Genomic DNA, 19,791 nt, shown 5'->3' with positions numbered 1-19,791 from the left:
GCTGAAATATGTTGAAAAGGGCTTGATTCTGCATAATATAAGTCAAATTCATTGTGATCCTGCAACATTTTAAATAGATATAGCCATATGGTCAAAAAATGTTTATCTCACTGAGTTGAAGCTTTTTTGAAACAGAGTGTAAATAACTAAAGTTTCCATTCTAGCAGCTTGCTGGTGCTGAAATATGTTGAAAAGGGCTTGATTCTGCATAACATAAGTCAGAACCATTATGATCCTGCAACATTTTGAAAAGATATAGCCATATGGTCAAAAAGTGTTTATCTCACTGAGTTGAAGCTTTTTTGCAAAAGAGGCTAAATAACTAAAGATTCCTTTCTAGCAGCCTGCTGGTGCTGAAATATGTTGAAAAGGGCTTGATTCTGCATAATATAAGTCAAATTCATTGTGATCCTGCAACATTTTGAAAAGATATAGCCATATGGTCAAAAAGTGTTTATCTCACTGAGTTGAAGCTTTTTTGCAACAGAGTGAAAATAACTAAAGAATCCTTTCTAGCAGCCTGCTGGTGCTGAAATATGTTGAAAAGGGCTTGATTCTGCATAACATAAGTCAGAACCATTATGATCCTGCAACATTTTGAAAAGATATAGCCATATGGTCAAAAAGTGTTTATCTCACTGAGTTGAAGCTTTTTTGCAAAAGAGGCTAAATAACTAAAGATTCCTTTCTAGCAGCCTGCTGGTGCTGAAATATGTTGAAAAGGGCTTGATTTTGCATAATATAAGTCAAAATCATTGTGATCCTGCAACATTTTAAATAGATATAGCCATATGGTCAAAAAGTGTTTATCTCACTGAGTTGAAGCTTTTTTGCAAAAGAGGCTAAATAACTAAAGATTCCTTTCTAGCAGCCTGCTGGTGCTGAAATATGTTCAAAAGGGCTTGATTCTGCATAATATAAGTCAAATTCATTGTGATCCTGCAACATTTTGAAAAGATATAGCCATATGGTCAAAAAGTGTTTATCTCACTGAGTTGAATCTTTTTTGCAAAAGAGGCTAAATAACTAAAGTTTCCATTCTAGCAGCTTGCTGGTGCTGAAATATGTTGAAAAGGGCTTGATTCTGCATAATATAAGTCAAATTCATTGTGATCCTGCAACATTTTGAAAAGATATAGCCATATGGTCAAAAAGTGTTTATCTCACTGAGTTGAAGCTTTTTTGAAACAGAGTGTAAATAACTAAAGTTTCCATTCTAGCAGCTTACTGGTGCTGAAATATGTTGAAAAGGGCTTGATTCTACATAATATAAGTCAAATTCATTGTGATCCTGCAACATTTTGAAAAGATATAGCCATATGGTCAAAAAGTGTTTATCTCACTGAGTTGAAGCTTTTTTGCAAAAGAGGCTAAATAACTAAAGATTCCTTTCTAGCAGCCTGCTGGTGCTGAAATATGTTGAAAAGGGCTTGATTTTGCATAATATAAGTCAAAATCATTGTGATCCTGCAACATTTTAAATAGATATAGCCATATGGTCAAAAAGTGTTTATCTCACTGAGTTGAAGCTTTTTTGCAAAAGAGGCTAAATAACTAAAGATTCCTTTCTAGCAGCCTGCTGGTGCTGAAATATGTTGAAAAGGGCTTGATTCTGCATAATATAAGTCAAATTCATTGTGATCCTGCAACATTTTGAAAAGATATAGCCATATGGTCAAAAAGTGTTTATCTCACTGAGTTGAATCTTTTTTGCAAAAGAGGCTAAATAACTAAAGTTTCCATTCTAGCAGCTTGCTGGTGCTGAAATATGTTGAAAAGGGCTTGATTCTGCATAATATAAGTCAAAATCATTGTGATCCTGCAACATTTTGAAAAGATATAGCCATATGGTCAAAAAGTGTTTATCTCACTGAGTTGAAGCTTTTTTGAAACAGAGTGTAAATAACTAAAGTTTCCATTCTAGCAGCTTACTGGTGCTGAAATATGTTGAAAAGGGCTTGATTCTACATAATATAAGTCAAATTCATTGTGATCCTGCAACATTTTGAAAAGATATAGCCATATGGTCAAAAAGTGTTTATCTCACTGAGTTGAAGCTTTTTTGCAAAAGAGGCTAAATAACTAAAGATTCCTTTCTAGCAGCCTGCTGGTGCTGAAATATGTTGAAAAGGGCTTGATTTTGCATAATATAAGTCAAAATCATTGTGATCCTGCAACATTTTAAATAGATATAGCCATATGGTCAAAAAGTGTTTATCTCACTGAGTTGAAGCTTTTTTGCAACAGAGTGTAAATAACTAAAGTTTCAAATCTAGCAGCTTGCTGGTGCTGAAATATGTTGAAAAGGGCTTGATTCTGCATAATATAAGTCAAAATCATTGTGATCCTGCAACATTTTGAAAAGATATAGCCATATTGTCAAAAAGTGTTTTTCTCACTGAGTTGAAGCTTTTTTGAAACAGAGTGTAAATAACTAAAGTTTCCATTCTAGCAGCTTGCTGGTGCTGAAATATGTTGAAAAGGGCTTGATTCTGCATAATATAAGTCAAAATCATTGTGATCCTGCAACATTTTAAATAGATATAGCCATATGGTCAAAAAGTGTTTATCTCACTGAGTTGAAGCTTTTTTGCAAAAGAGGCTAAATAACTAAAGATTCCTTTCTAGCAGCCTGCTGGTGCTGAAATATGTTGAAAAGGGCTTGATTCTGCATAATATAAGTCAAAATCATTGTGATCCTGCAACATTTTGAATAGATATAGCCATATGGTCAAAAAGTGTTTATCTCACTGAGTTGAAGCTTTTTTGAAACAGAGTGTAAATAACTAAAGTTTCCATTCTAGCAGCTTGCTGGTGCTGAAATATGTTGAAAAGGGCTTGATTCTGCATAATATAAGTCAAAATCATTGTGATCCTGCAACATTTTAAATAGATATAGCCATATGGTCAAAAAGTGTTTATCTCACTGAGTTGAAGCTTTTTTGAAATACAGTGTAAATAACTAAAGTTTCCATTCTAGCAGCTTGCTGGTGCTGAAATATGTTGAAAAGGGCTTGATTCTGCATAATATAAGTCAAAATCATTGTGATCCTGCAACATTTTAAATAGATATAGCCATATGGTCAAAAAGTGTTTATCTCACTGAGTTGAAGCTTTTTTGAAACAGAGGCTAAATAACTAAAGATTCCTTTCTAGCAGCCTGCTGGTGCTGAAATATGTTGAAAAGGGCTTGATTCTGCATAATATAAGTCAGAACCATTGTGATCCTGCAACATTTTAAATAGATATAGCCATATGGTCAAAAAGTGTTTATCTCACTGAGTTGAAGCTTTTTTGAAACAGAGTGAAATAACTAAAGAATCCTTTCTAGCAGCCTGCTGGTGCTGAAATATGTTGAAAAGGGCTTGATTCTGCATAACATAAGTCAAAATCATTGTGATCCTGCAACATTTTAAATAGATATAGCCATATGGTCAAAAAGTGTTTATCTCACTGAGTTGAAGCGTTTTTGCAAGAGAGTGTAAATAACTAAAGATTCCTTTCTAGCAGCCTGCTGGTGCTGAAATATGTTGAAAAGGGCTTGATTCTGCATAATATAAGTCAAAATCATTGTGATCCTGCAACATTTTGAAAACATATAGCCATATGGTCAAAAAGTGTTTATCTCACTGAGTTGAAGCTTTTTTGAAACAGAGTGTAAATAACTAAAGATTCCTTTCTAGCAGCCTGCTGGTGCTGAAATATGTTGAAAAGGGCTTGATTCTGCATGATATAAGCCAAAATCATTGTGATCCTGCAATATTTTGAAAACATATAGCCATATGGTCAAAAAGTGTTTATCTCACTGAGTTGAAGCTTTTTTGAAACAGAGGCTAAATTACTAAAGATTCCTTTCTAGCAGCCTGCTGGTGCTGAAATATGTTGAAAAGGGCTTGATTCTGCATAATATAAGTCAAAATCATTGTGATCCTGCAACATTTTGAAAACATTAAGCCATATGGTCAAAAAGTGTTTATCTCACTGAGTTGAAGCTTTTTTGAAACAGAGTGTAAATAACTAAAGATTCCTTTCTAGCAGCCTGCTGGTGCTGAAATATGTTGAAAAGGGCTTGATTCTGCATAATATAAGTCAAAATCATTGTGATCCTGCAACATTTTAAATAGATATAGCCATATGGTCAAAAAGTGTTTATCTCACTGAGTTGAAGCTTTTTTGAAACAGAGTGTAAATAACTAAAGATTCCTTTCTAGCAGCCTGCTGGTGCTGAAATATGTTGAAAAGGGCTTGATTCTGCATAATATAAGTCAAAATCATTGTGATCCTGCAACATTTTGAAAACATATAGCCATATGGTCAAAAAGTGTTTATCTCACTGAGTTGAAGCGTTTTTTGCAACAGAGTGTAAATAACTAAAGATTCCTTTCTAGCAGCCTGCTGGTGCTGAAATATGTTGAAAAGGGCTTGATTCTGCATAATATAAGTCAAAATCATTGTGATCCTGCAACATTTTAAATAGATAAAGCCATATGGTCAAAAAGTGTTTATCTCACTGAGTTGAAGCGTTTTTGCAACAGAGTGTAAATAACTAAAGATTCCTTTCTAGCAGCCTGCTGGTGCTGAAATATGTTGAAAAGGGCTTGATTTTGCATAATATAAGTCAAAATCATTGTGATCCTGCAACATTTTGAAAACATATAGCCATATGGTCAAAAAGTGTTTATCTCACTGAGTTGAAGCTTTTTTGAAACAGAGTGTAAATAACTAAAGATTCCTTTCTAGCAGCCTGCTGGTGCTGAAATATGTTGAAAAGGGCTTGATTCTGCATAATATAAGTCAAAATCATTGTGATCCTGCAACATTTTGAAAACATTAAGCCATATGGTCAAAAAGTGTTTATCTCACTGAGTTGAAGCTTTTTTGAAACAGAGTGTAAATAACTAAAGATTCCTTTCTAGCAGCCTGCTGGTGCTGAAATATGTTGAAAAGGGCTTGATTCTGCATAATATAAGTCAAAATCATTGTGATCCTGCAACATTTTGAAAACATATAGCCATATGGTCAAAAAGTGTTTATCTCACTGAGTTGAAGCTTTTTTGAAACAGAGTGTAAATAACTAAAGATTCCTTTCTAGCAGCCTGCTGGTGCTGAAATATGTTGAAAAGGGCTTGATTCTGCATAATATAAGTCAAAATCATTGTGATCCTGCAACATTTTAAATAGATATAGCCATATGGTCAAAAAGTGTTTATCTCACTGAGTTGAAGCTTTTTTGAAACAGAGGCTAAATAACTAAAGATTCCTTTCTAGCAGCCTGCTGGTGCTGAAATATGTTGAAAAGGGCTTGATTCTGCATAATATAAGTCAAAATCATTGTGATCCTGCAACATGTTGAAAACATATAGCCATATGGTCAAAAAGTGTTTATCTCACTGAGTTGAAGCGTTTTTGCAACAGAGTGTAAATAACTAAAGATTCCTTTCTAGCAGCCTGCTGGTGCTGAAATATGTTGAAAAGGGCTTGATTCTGCATAATATAAGTCAAAATCATTGTGATCCTGCAACATTTTGAAAACATATAGCCATATGGTCAAAAAGTGTTTATCTCACTGAGTTGAAGCTTTTTTGAAACAGAGGCTAAATAACTAAAGATTCCTTTCTAGCAGCCTGCTGGTGCTGAAATATGTTGAAAAGGGCTTGATTTTGCATAATATAAGTCAAAATCATTGTGATCCTGCAACATTTTAAATAGATATAGCCATATGGTCAAAAAGTGTTTATCTCACTGAGTTGAAGCTTTTTTGCAACAGAGTGTAAATAACTAAAGTTTCAAATCTAGCAGCTTGCTGGTGCTGAAATATGTTGAAAAGGGCTTGATTCTGCATAATATAAGTCAAAATCATTGTGATCCTGCAACATTTTGAAAAGATATAGCCATATTGTCAAAAAGTGTTTTTCTCACTGAGTTGAAGCTTTTTTGAAACAGAGTGTAAATAACTAAAGTTTCCATTCTAGCAGCTTGCTGGTGCTGAAATATGTTGAAAAGGGCTTGATTCTGCATAATATAAGTCAAAATCATTGTGATCCTGCAACATTTTAAATAGATATAGCCATATGGTCAAAAAGTGTTTATCTCACTGAGTTGAAGCTTTTTTGCAAAAGAGGCTAAATAACTAAAGATTCCTTTCTAGCAGCCTGCTGGTGCTGAAATATGTTGAAAAGGGCTTGATTCTGCATAATATAAGTCAAAATCATTGTGATCCTGCAACATTTTGAATAGATATAGCCATATGGTCAAAAAGTGTTTATCTCACTGAGTTGAAGCTTTTTTGAAACAGAGTGTAAATAACTAAAGTTTCCATTCTAGCAGCTTGCTGGTGCTGAAATATGTTGAAAAGGGCTTGATTCTGCATAATATAAGTCAAAATCATTGTGATCCTGCAACATTTTAAATAGATATAGCCATATGGTCAAAAAGTGTTTATCTCACTGAGTTGAAGCTTTTTTGAAATACAGTGTAAATAACTAAAGTTTCCATTCTAGCAGCTTGCTGGTGCTGAAATATGTTGAAAAGGGCTTGATTCTGCATAATATAAGTCAAAATCATTGTGATCCTGCAACATTTTAAATAGATATAGCCATATGGTCAAAAAGTGTTTATCTCACTGAGTTGAAGCTTTTTTGAAACAGAGGCTAAATAACTAAAGATTCCTTTCTAGCAGCCTGCTGGTGCTGAAATATGTTGAAAAGGGCTTGATTCTGCATAATATAAGTCAGAACCATTGTGATCCTGCAACATTTTAAATAGATATAGCCATATGGTCAAAAAGTGTTTATCTCACTGAGTTGAAGCTTTTTTGAAACAGAGTGAAATAACTAAAGAATCCTTTCTAGCAGCCTGCTGGTGCTGAAATATGTTGAAAAGGGCTTGATTCTGCATAACATAAGTCAAAATCATTGTGATCCTGCAACATTTTAAATAGATATAGCCATATGGTCAAAAAGTGTTTATCTCACTGAGTTGAAGCGTTTTTGCAAGAGAGTGTAAATAACTAAAGATTCCTTTCTAGCAGCCTGCTGGTGCTGAAATATGTTGAAAAGGGCTTGATTCTGCATAATATAAGTCAAAATCATTGTGATCCTGCAACATTTTGAAAACATATAGCCATATGGTCAAAAAGTGTTTATCTCACTGAGTTGAAGCTTTTTTGAAACAGAGTGTAAATAACTAAAGATTCCTTTCTAGCAGCCTGCTGGTGCTGAAATATGTTGAAAAGGGCTTGATTCTGCATGATATAAGCCAAAATCATTGTGATCCTGCAATATTTTGAAAACATATAGCCATATGGTCAAAAAGTGTTTATCTCACTGAGTTGAAGCTTTTTTGAAACAGAGGCTAAATTACTAAAGATTCCTTTCTAGCAGCCTGCTGGTGCTGAAATATGTTGAAAAGGGCTTGATTCTGCATAATATAAGTCAAAATCATTGTGATCCTGCAACATTTTGAAAACATTAAGCCATATGGTCAAAAAGTGTTTATCTCACTGAGTTGAAGCTTTTTTGAAACAGAGTGTAAATAACTAAAGATTCCTTTCTAGCAGCCTGCTGGTGCTGAAATATGTTGAAAAGGGCTTGATTCTGCATAATATAAGTCAAAATCATTGTGATCCTGCAACATTTTAAATAGATATAGCCATATGGTCAAAAAGTGTTTATCTCACTGAGTTGAAGCTTTTTTGAAACAGAGTGTAAATAACTAAAGATTCCTTTCTAGCAGCCTGCTGGTGCTGAAATATGTTGAAAAGGGCTTGATTCTGCATAATATAAGTCAAAATCATTGTGATCCTGCAACATTTTGAAAACATATAGCCATATGGTCAAAAAGTGTTTATCTCACTGAGTTGAAGCGTTTTTTTCCAACAGAGTGTAAATAACTAAAGATTCCTTTCTAGCAGCCTGCTGGTGCTGAAATATGTTGAAAAGGGCTTGATTCTGCATAATATAAGTCAAAATCATTGTGATCCTGCAACATTTTAAATAGATAAAGCCATATGGTCAAAAAGTGTTTATCTCACTGAGTTGAAGCGTTTTTGCAACAGAGTGTAAATAACTAAAGATTCCTTTCTAGCAGCCTGCTGGTGCTGAAATATGTTGAAAAGGGCTTGATTTTGCATAATATAAGTCAAAATCATTGTGATCCTGCAACATTTTGAAAACATATAGCCATATGGTCAAAAAGTGTTTATCTCACTGAGTTGAAGCTTTTTTGAAACAGAGGCTAAATAACTAAAGATTCCTTTCTAGCAGCCTGCTGGTGCTGAAATATGTTGAAAAGGGCTTGATTCTGCATAATATAAGTCAAAATCATTGTGATCCTGCAACATTTTGAAAACATTAAGCCATATGGTCAAAAAGTGTTTATCTCACTGAGTTGAAGCTTTTTTGAAACAGAGTGTAAATAACTAAAGATTCCTTTCTAGCAGCCTGCTGGTGCTGAAATATGTTGAAAAGGGCTTGATTCTGCATAATATAAGTCAAAATCATTGTGATCCTGCAACATTTTGAAAACATATAGCCATATGGTCAAAAAGTGTTTATCTCACTGAGTTGAAGCTTTTTTGAAACAGAGTGTAAATAACTAAAGATTCCTTTCTAGCAGCCTGCTGGTGCTGAAATATGTTGAAAAGGGCTTGATTCTGCATAATATAAGTCAAAATCATTGTGATCCTGCAACATTTTAAATAGATATAGCCATATGGTCAAAAAGTGTTTATCTCACTGAGTTGAAGCTTTTTTGAAACAGAGGCTAAATAACTAAAGATTCCTTTCTAGCAGCCTGCTGGTGCTGAAATATGTTGAAAAGGGCTTGATTCTGCATAATATAAGTCAAAATCATTGTGATCCTGCAACATGTTGAAAACATATAGCCATATGGTCAAAAAGTGTTTATCTCACTGAGTTGAAGCGTTTTTGCAACAGAGTGTAAATAACTAAAGATTCCTTTCTAGCAGCCTGCTGGTGCTGAAATATGTTGAAAAGGGCTTGATTCTGCATAATATAAGTCAAAATCATTGTGATCCTGCAACATTTTGAAAACATATAGCCATATGGTCAAAAAGTGTTTATCTCACTGAGTTGAAGCTTTTTTGAAACAGAGGCTAAATAACTAAAGATTCCTTTCTAGCAGCCTGCTGGTGCTGAAATATGTTGAAAAGGGCTTGTTTCTGCATAATATAAGTCAAAATCATTGTGATCCTGCAACATTCTAAATAGATATAGCCATATGGTCAAAAAGTGTTTATCTCACTGAGTTGAAGCGTTTTTGCAACAGAGTGTAAATAACTAAAGATTCCTTTCTAGCAGCCTGCTGGTGCTGAAATATGTTGAAAAGGGCTTGATTCTGCATAATATAAGTCAAAATCATTGTGATCCTGCAACATTTTGAAAACATATAGCCATATGGTCAAAAAGTGTTTATCTCACTGAGTTGAAGCGTTTTTGCAACAGAGTGTAAATAACTAAAGATTCCTTTCTAGCAGCCTGCTGGTGCTGAAATATGTTGAAAAGGGCTTGATTCTGCATAATATAAGTCAAAATCATTGTGATCCTGCAACATTTTGAAAACATATAGCCATATGGTCAAAAAGTGTTTATCTCACTGAGTTGAAGCTTTTTTGAAACAGAGTGTAAATAACTAAAGATTCCTTTCTAGCAGCCTGCTGGTGCTGAAATATGTTGAAAAGGGCTTGATTCTGCATAATATAAGTCAAAATCATTGTGATCCTGCAACATTTTAAATAGATATAGCCATATGGTCAAAAAGTGTTTATCTCACTGAGTTGAAGCTTTTTTGAAACAGAGTGTAAATAACTAAAGATTCCTTTCTAAGCAGCCTGCTGGTGCTGAAATATGTTGAAAAGGGCTTGATTCTGCATAATATAAGTCAAAATCATTGTGATCCTGCAACATTTTGAAAACACATAGCCATATGGTCAAAAAGTGTTTATCTCACTGAGTTGAAGCTTTTTTGAAACAGAGTGTAAATAACTAAAGATTCCTTTCTAGCAGCCTGCTGGTGCTGAAATATGTTGAAAAGGGCTTGATTCTGCATAATATAAGTCAAAATCATTGTGATCCTGCAACATTTTGAAAACACATAGCCATATGGTCAAAAAGTGTTTATCTCACTGAGTTGAAGCTTTTTTGAAACAGAGGCTAAATAACTAAAGATTCCTTTCTAGCAGCCTGCTGGTGCTGAAATATGTTGAAAAGGGATTGATTCTGCATAATATAAGTCAAAATCATTGTGATCCTGCAACATTTTGAAAACATATAGCCATATGGTCAAAAAGTGTTTATCTCACTGAGTTGAAGCTTTTTTGAAACAGAGGCTAAATAACTAAAGATTCCTTTCTAGCAGCCTGCTGGTGCTGAAATATGTTGAAAAGGGCTTGATTCTGCATAATATAAGTCAAAATCATTGTGATCCTGCAACATTTTGAAAACATATAGCCATATGGTCAAAAAGTGTTTATCTCACTGAGTTGAAGCTTTTTTGAAACAGAGGCTAAATAACTAAAGATTCCTTTCTAGCAGCCTGCTGGTGCTGAAATATGTTGAAAAGGGCTTGATTCTGCATAATATAAGTCAAAATCATTGTGATCCTGCAACATTTTGAAAAAATATAGCCATATGGTCAAAAAGTGTTTATCTCACTGAGTTGAAGCTTTTTTGAAACAGAGGCTAAATAACTAAAGATTCCTTTCTAGCAGCCTGCTGGTGCTGAAATATGTTGAAAAGGGCTTGATTCTGCATAATATAAGTCAAAATCATTGTGATCCTGCAACATTTTAAATAGATAAAGCCATATGGTCAAAAAGTGTTTATCTCACTGAGTTGAAGCTTTTTTGAAACAGAGGCTAAATAACTAAAGATTCCTTTCTAGCAGCCTGCTGGTGCTGAAATATGTTGAAAAGGGCTTGATTCTGCATAATATAAGTCAAAATCATTGTGATCCTGCAACATTTTGAAAACATATAGCCATATGGTCAAAAAGTGTTTATCTCACTGAGTTGAAGCTTTTTTGAAACAGAGGCTAAATAACTAAAGATTCCTTTCTAGCAGCCTGCTGGTGCTGAAATATGTTGAAAAGGGCTTGATTCTGCATAATATAAGTCAAAATCATTGTGATCCTGCAACATTTTGAAAACATATAGCCATATGGTCAAAAAGTGTTTATCTCACTGAGTTGAAGCTTTTTAGAAACAGAGGCTAAATAACTAAAGATTCCTTTCTAGCAGCCTGCTGGTGCTGAAATATGTTGAAAAGGGCTTGATTCTGCATAATATAAGTCAAAATCATTGTGATCCTGCAACATTTTGAAAACATATAGCCATATGGTCAAAAAGTGTTTATCTCACTGAGTTGAAGCTTTTTAGAAACAGAGGCTAAATAACTAAAGATTCCTTTCTAGCAGCCTGCTGGTGCTGAAATATGTTGAAAAGGGCTTGATTCTGCATAATATAAGTCAAAATCATTGTGATCCTGCAACATTTTGAAAACATATAGCCATATGGTCAAAAAGTGTTTATCTCACTGAGTTGAAGCTTTTTAGAAACAGAGGCTAAATAACTAAAGATTCCTTTCTAGCAGCCTGCTGGTGCTGAAATATGTTGAAAAGGGCTTGATTCTGCATAATATAAGTCAAAATCATTGTGATCCTGCAACATTTTGAAAACATATAGCCATATGGTCAAAAAGTGTTTATCTCACTGAGTTGAAGCTTTTTTGAAACAGAGGCTAAATAACTAAAGATTCCTTTCTAGCAGCCTGCTGGTGCTGAAATATGTTGAAAAGGGCTTGATTCTGCATAATATAAGTCAAAATCATTATGATCCTGCAACATTTTGAAAACACATAGCCATATGGTCAAAAAGTGTTTATCTCACTGAGTTGAAGCTTTTTTGAAACAGAGGCTAAATAACTAAAGATTCCTTTCTAGCAGCCTGCTGGTGCTGAAATATGTTGAAAAGGGCTTGATTCTGCATAATATAAGTCAAAATCATTGTGATCCTGCAACATTTTGAAAACATATAGCCATATGGTCAAAAAGTGTTTATCTCACTGAGTTGAAGCTTTTTTGAAACAGAGGCTAAATAACTAAAGATTCCTTTCTAGCAGCCTGCTGGTGCTGAAATATGTTGAAAAGGGCTTGATTCTGCATAATATAAGTCAAAATCATTGTGATCCTGCAACATTTTGAAAACATATAGCCATATGGTCAAAAAGTGTTTATCTCACTGAGTTGAAGCTTTTTTGAAACAGAGGCTAAATACCTAAAGATTCCTTTCTAGCAGCCTGCTGGTGCTGAAATATGTTGAAAAGGGCTTGATTCTGCATAATATAAGTCAAAATCATTGTGATCCTGCAACATTTTGAAAACATATAGCCATATGGTCAAAAAGTGTTTATCTCACTGAGTTGAAGCTTTTTTGAAACAGAGGCTAAATAACTAAAGATTCCTTTCTAGCAGCCTGCTGGTGCTGAAATATGTTGAAAAGGGCTTGATTCTGCATAATATAAGTCAAAATCATTGTGATCCTGCAACATTTTGAAAACATATAGCCATATGGTCAAAAAGTGTTTATCTCACTGAGTTGAAGCTTTTTTGAAACAGAGGCTAAATAACTAAAGATTCCTTTCTAGCAGCCTGCTGGTGCTGAAATATGTTGAAAAGGGCTTGATTCTGCATAATATAAGTCAAAATCATTGTGATCCTGCAACATTTTGAAAACACATAGCCATATGGTCAAAAAGTGTTTATCTCACTGAGTTGAAGCTTTTTTGAAACAGAGGCTAAATAACTAAAGATTCCTTTCTAGCAGCCTGCTGGTGCTGAAATATGTTGAAAAGGGCTTGATTCTGCATAATATAAGTCAAAATCATTGTGATCCTGCAACATTTTGAAAACATATAGCCATATGGTCAAAAAGTGTTTATCTCACTGAGTTGAAGCTTTTTTGAAACAGAGGCTAAATAACTAAAGATTCCTTTCTAGCAGCCTGCTGGTACTGAAATATGTTGAATAGGGCTTGATTCTGCATAATATAAGTCAAAATCATTGTGATCCTGCAACATTTTGAAAACATATAGCCATATGGTCAAAAAGTGTTTATCTCACTGAGTTGAAGCTTTTTTGAAACAGAGGCTAAATAACTAAAGATTCCTTTCTAGCAGCCTGCTTGTGCTGAAATATGTTGAAAAGGGCTTGATTCTGCATAATATAAGTCAAAATCATTGTGATCCTGCAACATTTTGAAAACACATAGCCATATGGTCAAAAAGTGTTTATCTCACTGAGTTGAAGCTTTTTTGAAACAGAGGCTAAATAACTAAAGATTCCTTTCTAGCAGCCTGCTGGTGCTGAAATATGTTGAAAAGGGCTTGATTCTGCATAATATAAGGCAAAATCATTGTGATCCTGCAACATTTTGAAAACATATAGCCATATGGTCAAAAAGTGTTTATCTCACTGAGTTGAAGCTTTTTTGAAACAGAGGCTAAATAACTAAAGATTCCTTTCTAGCAGCCTGCTGGTGCTGAAATATGTTGAAAAGGGCTTGATTCTGCATAATATAAGTCAAAATCATTGTGATCCTGCAACATTTTGAAAACATATAGCCATATGGTCAAAAAGTGTTTATCTCACTGAGTTGAAGCTTTTTTGAAACAGAGGCTAAATAACTAAAGATTCCTTTCTAGCAGCCTGCTGGTGCTGAAATATGTTGAAAAGGGCTTGATTCTGCATAATATAAGTCAAAATCATTGTGATCCTGCAACATTTTGAAAACACATAGCCATATGGTCAAAAAGTGTTTATCTCACTGAGTTGAAGCTTTTTTGAAACAGAGGCTAAATAACTAAAGATTCCTTTCTAGCAGCCTGCTGGTGCTGAAATATGTTGAAAAGGGCTTGATTCTGCATAATATAAGTCAAAATCATTGTGATCCTGCAACATTTTGAAAACACATAGCCATATGGTCAAAAAGTGTTTATCTCACTGAGTTGAAGCTTTTTTGAAACAGAGGCTAAATAACTAAAGATTCCTTTCTAGCAGCCTGCTGGTGCTGAAATATGTTGAAAAGGGCTTGATTCTGCATAATATAAGTCAAAATCATTGTGATCCTGCAACATTTTGAAAACATATAGCCATATGGTCAAAAAGTGTTTATCTCACTGAGTTGAAGCTTTTTTGAAACAGAGGCTAAATAACTAAAGATTCCTTTCTAGCAGCCTGCTGGTACTGAAATATGTTGAATAGGGCTTGATTCTGCATAATATAAGTCAAAATCATTGTGATCCTGCAACATTTTGAAAACATATAGCCATATGGTCAAAAAGTGTTTATCTCACTGAGTTGAAGCTTTTTTGAAACAGAGGCTAAATAACTAAAGATTCCTTTCTAGCAGCCTGCTGGTGCTGAAATATGTTGAAAAGGGCTTGATTCTGCATAATATAAGGCAAAATCATTGTGATCCTGCAACATTTTGAAAACACATAGCCATATGGTCAAAAAGTGTTTATCTCACTGAGTTGAAGCTTTTTTGAAACAGAGGCTAAATAACTAAAGATTCCTTTCTAGCAGCCTGCTGGTGCTGAAATATGTTGAAAAGGGATTGATTCTGCATAATATAAGTCAAAATCATTGTGATCCTGCAACATTTTGAAAACATATAGCCATATGGTCAAAAAGTGTTTATCTCACTGAGTTGAAGCTTTTTTGAAACAGAGGCTAAATAACTAAAGATTCCTTTCTAGCAGCCTGCTGGTGCTGAAATATGTTGAAAAGGGCTTGATTCTGCATAATATAAGTCAAAATCATTGTGATCCTGCAACATTTTGAAAACATATAGCCATATGGTCAAAAAGTGTTTATCTCACTGAGTTGAAGCTTTTTTGAAACAGAGGCTAAATAACTAAAGATTCCTTTCTAGCAGCCTGCTGGTGCTGAAATATGTTGAAAAGGGCTTGATTCTGCATAATATAAGTCAAAATCATTGTGATCCTGCAACATTTTGAAAACATATAGCCATATGGTCAAAAAGTGTTTATCTCACTGAGTTGAAGCTTTTTTGAAACAGAGGCTAAATAACTAAAGATTCCTTTCTAGCAGCCTGCTGGTGCTGAAATATGTTGAAAAGGGCTTGATTCTGCATAATATAAGTCAAAATCATTGTGATCCTGCAACATTTTGAAAACACATAGCCATATGGTCAAAAAGTGTTTATCTCACTGAGTTGAAGCTTTTTTGAAACAGAGGCTAAATAACTAAAGATTCCTTTCTAGCAGCCTGCTGGTGCTGAAATATGTATAAAAGGGCTTGATTCTGCATAATATAAGTCAAAATCATTGTGATCCTGCAACATTTTGAAAACACATAGCCATATGGTCAAAAAGTGTTTATCTCACTGAGTTGAAGCTTTTTTGAAACAGAGGCTAAATAACTAAAGATTCCTTTCTAGCAGCCTGCTGGTGCTCTGAAATATGTTGAAAAGGGCTTGATTCTGCATAATATAAGTCAAAATCATTGTGATCCTGCAACATTTTAAATAGATATAGCCATATGGTCAAAAAGTGTTAATCTCACTGAGTTGAAGCTTTTTTGCAACAGAGTGTAAATAACTAAAGATTCCTTTCTAGCAGCCTGCTGGTGCTGAAATATGTTGAAAAGGGCTTGATTCTGCATAATATAAGTCAAAATCATTGTGATCCTGCAACATTTTGAAAACATATAGCCATATGGTCAAAAAGTGTTTATCTCACTGAGTTGAAGCTTTTTTGCAACAGAGTGTAAATAACTAAAGATTCCTTTCTAGCAGCCTGCTGGTGCTGAAATATGTTGAAAAGGGCTTGATTCTGCATATTATAAGTCAAAATCATTGTGATCCTTCACCATTTTGAAAAGATATAAACATACGGTCAAAAAGTGTTTATCTCACTGAGTTGAAGCTTTTTTGCGACAGAGTGTAAATAACTAAAGATTCAAATCTAGCAGCTTGCTGGTGCTGAAATATGTTGAAAAGGGCTTGATTCTGCATAATATAAGTCAAAATCATTGTGATCCTGCAACATTTTAAAAAGATATAGCCATATGGTCAAAAAGTGTTTATCTCACTGAGTTGAAGCGTTTTTGATAAAGAGTGTCAATAACTAAAGATTTCTTTCTAGCAGCTTGCTGGTGCTGAAATATGTTGAAAAGGGCTTTATTCTGCATAATATAAGTCAAAATCATTGTGATCCTGCAACATTTTGAAAAGATATAAACATACGGTCAAAAAGTGTTTATCTCACTGAGTTGAAGCTTTTTTGCAACAGAGTGTCAATAACTAAAGATTCCTTTCTAGCAGCTTGCTGGTGCTGAAATATGTTGAAAAGGGCTTGATTCTGCACAATATACGTCAAAATCATTGTGATCCTGCAACTTTTTTTAAAAAGATATAGCCATATAGTCAAAAAGTGTTTATCTCACTGAGTTGAAGCTTTTTTGCAACAGAGTGTAAATAACTAAAGATTCAATTCTAGCAGCTTGCTGGTGCTGAAATATGTTGAAAAGGGCTTGATTCTGCATAATATAAGTCAAAATCACTGTGATCCTTCACCATTTTGAAAAGATATAAACATACCTTCAAAAAGTGTTTATCTCACTGAGTTGAAGCTTTTTTGCAACAGAATGTAAATAAGTAAAGATTCCTTTCTAGCAGCTTGCTGGTGCTGAAATATGTTGAAAAGGGCTTGATTCTGCATAATATAAGTCAAAATCATTGTGATCCTGCAACATTTTAAAAAGATATAGCCATATGGTCAAAAAGTGTTTATCTCACTGAGTTGAAGCGTTTTTGATAAAGAGTGTCAATAACTAAAGATTCCTTTCTAGCAGCTTGCTGGTGCTGAAATATGTTGAAAAGGGCTTGATTCTGCATAATATAAGTCAAAATCATTGTGATCCTGCAACATTTTAAAAAGATATAGCCATATGGTCAAAAAGTGTTTATCTCACTGAGTTGAAGCTTTTTTGCAACAGAGTGTAAATAACTAAAGATTCAATTCTAGCAGCTTTCTGGTGCTGAAATATGTTGAAAAGGGCTTGATTCTGCATAATATAAGTCAAAATCATTGTGATCCTACAACATTTTTAAAAGATATAGCCATATGGTCAAAAAGTGTTTATCTCACTGAGTTGAAGCGTTTTTGATAAAGAGTGTCAATAACTAAAGATTCCTTTCTAGCAGCTTGCTGGTGCTGAAATATGTTGAAAAGGGCTTGATTCTGCATAATATAGTTAGTTAGACCTCTTGCAGGAAATGCGTAGAGCCAACCGTGGCTACCAGGTTTCTCCATTGGGGTCTGTCGTTGGCAAGTTGCCGTGCCTGTGCCAGGCTCACACCGCAGGCCCTGAGGTCTTGGGCCACAACATCAAGCCAGCGGGTGCGGGGGGCACCTCTGGGTCTTCTCCATCCGGCTAGCTGGGGATCAAAGGCCAAGATGGAGCTTGTGGCTTGTTCGGCAGGCAAGCGGATGATGTGGCCATACCAACGAACTCCCCGCTTTGCTGCGAGGCGAGATGCTGGGGGCTGCTGGGTTCGATCCCTTAGGGTCTTGTTTTTGACATGCTGGGTCCAGCTGATGCCTTCTAATGTCCTCAGGGCCCTGGAGTCAAATCCATCAAGCCTGGCTGCCAGCATGTTGTTCAGCAGCCAGGTTTCGGAGCCATAGAGGAGGACAGAGATGACTGAGGCATTGTAGACCCGGAGCTTTGTCACCCGGGATATGTGCCGGTGTCGCCACAATGGTCTCCACAGGGACTGCATGACTGACGCCGCAAGGGCACGGCGCCGGTCAATCTCAACTTTGAGATCTCCGGTGTTTGATAGGGTTGAGCCGAGGTACTTGAAGGAGGCGACAAAGTGGACAGGGGTGCCGTCGAAGAGGAGTGGTGGTGGATCAGGTCCCTCTCCTATATGCATAAGCTTGGTTTTTGGCCAGCTTATCTTCAGGCCGAGTTTCCTGGACTCCTCATCAAAAACATGGAGGGCTTCGCGAAGCTGGTCAGCGGTCTCGCTGAACAGCGTGGTGTCGTCTGCGTACTCGAGATCCCTGAGGATGTAGCTGCCTATGGGGACCCCAGGGATCCGCTCAGAGACTTTTGTCATCAGATGGTTGATGACACAATTAAAAAGTTCTGGCGCAGCGACGCAGCCCTGCCTCACCCCGCTGTTGATGGGGAACCACTCAGAGTTCCGGCCATTCACACGCACACAGCTTTCGGCTCCTTGGTAGAGCTGCCTAAACAGTGTGGTTATTTTGGCCGGGACTCCGAGGGATGTCAGGATGTTCCAGAGAGAGCCGAGGTCCACAGTGTCGAAGGCTGCTTTCAGGTCGATGAAGGCGATGTAAAGGTGCCGATCCTTCCTGAACTCCCGGGCCTTTTCAATTATGAGCCGGAGGGCAGAGATGTGATCTGTGGTAGACCGATTGGTCATGAAACCGGCTTGCTGTTGGCGGCGTCTGCTTTGGGTTGCAGGTAGAGCACGGGTTAGTAGGACGCGGGTGAATAGTTTTCCGGGGATGGAGAGGAGGGTGATTCCTCTGTGGTTGCTGCAGGTCAGCTGATCGCCCTTATGCTTCCAGAAGGGAAGTATAATGCCCCGCCTCCAGTCATCAGGCAGCGACTCAGTGACCCACACATGGTTGATGATTTGTGTGAGCCAAAGGATGATGTTGTTACCTCCGGCCTTCAGCATCTCAGCTGTGATGGAACATAGGCCAGGGGCTTTGCCGTTTTTGAGCTTTGACAGGGCTGCCTTCACTTCGGCTGGGGTGACCGGGGAGATGAGACAGTCCGGGTTATTGTTGGGGTGGGTGGTGGAGGTGGGGGTTTCTGGTAGGGGAGGATGGTTTAGGAGCTCACTGAAGTGCTCCTTCCAGCGACTGAGGCAGTCAGCTTCAGTGGATAGGACGTTTCCGGCCGTATCCTTAACCAGGAAGCAGCGCTTGCGGGGGCCTGCTATCCCTTGGCGGAGCAGATTGAAAAGCTGCCGCAGGTTGTTGTTTTTGGAGGCTGACTCCATGGCTGTCGCCTGGTTTCTCCAGTATGTTTCCCTGTCTTGACGGATGGAAATGTTCCGTTGGCCGTTGAGGCGCCGGTACAGGACCATGTCCCCACGCAGTCGAGCAGCTCGTCGGCTGTTGACGATGTCCAACGTGGCTTGGGAAATCCAGGGCTTCTTGGGGGCTGGTCTTGTTCGCCCGGCGGCTCCCTTTGAAGCCATGGTCACCTCGCTTTTAAAGTGAGGCCAGTCCTGGGACATCCCGCTGGTGAGGGCGCTAAAACGGTTTGCGATGGAGCAGCTGTAGCGCTCCATAATGGCAGGGTCTAAGAGACGGGAGGAGTCCAGCTTGGGGGAGGCATTGGCTGAGGCCCCCGCCTTGAGCTTTAGCCACAGGTCGGCTATCAGCATGCGATGGTCGGTGTTGCCAAGCTGTGCACCTCTGAAGACACGGCAGTTGGTAACCGATGTCTTCCAGCGGCGGGAGATGAGGATGTGGTCTATGGCTTTTTTTGTCTTCCCGTCCGGGCTGTACCAGGTCCAGTGGTGGATTCTCTTTCGGGGGAACCAAGAGTCAGCGATGCAGAGGTTGGTGGCTCTGCAGAGGTTAAGTAACCGTTGGCCGTTGTCGTTGGTGGTGGTATCGACGGAGACTGGGCCAGTTACAGCCGGGAGGGTCGGATCCTGAATCGAGATTGTGGCATTGGCGTCGGTGAGGACGATGACAA

Source organism: Fistularia commersonii, chromosome 24 (assembly GCF_037954325.1).
Source record: "Fistularia commersonii isolate RoL2024-O1a breed Wild chromosome 24, RoL_Fcom_v1.0, whole genome shotgun sequence".
Taxonomy (NCBI): domain Eukaryota; kingdom Metazoa; phylum Chordata; class Actinopteri; order Syngnathiformes; family Fistulariidae; genus Fistularia; species Fistularia commersonii.
Note: the sequence above shows the minus strand (reverse complement) of the source record.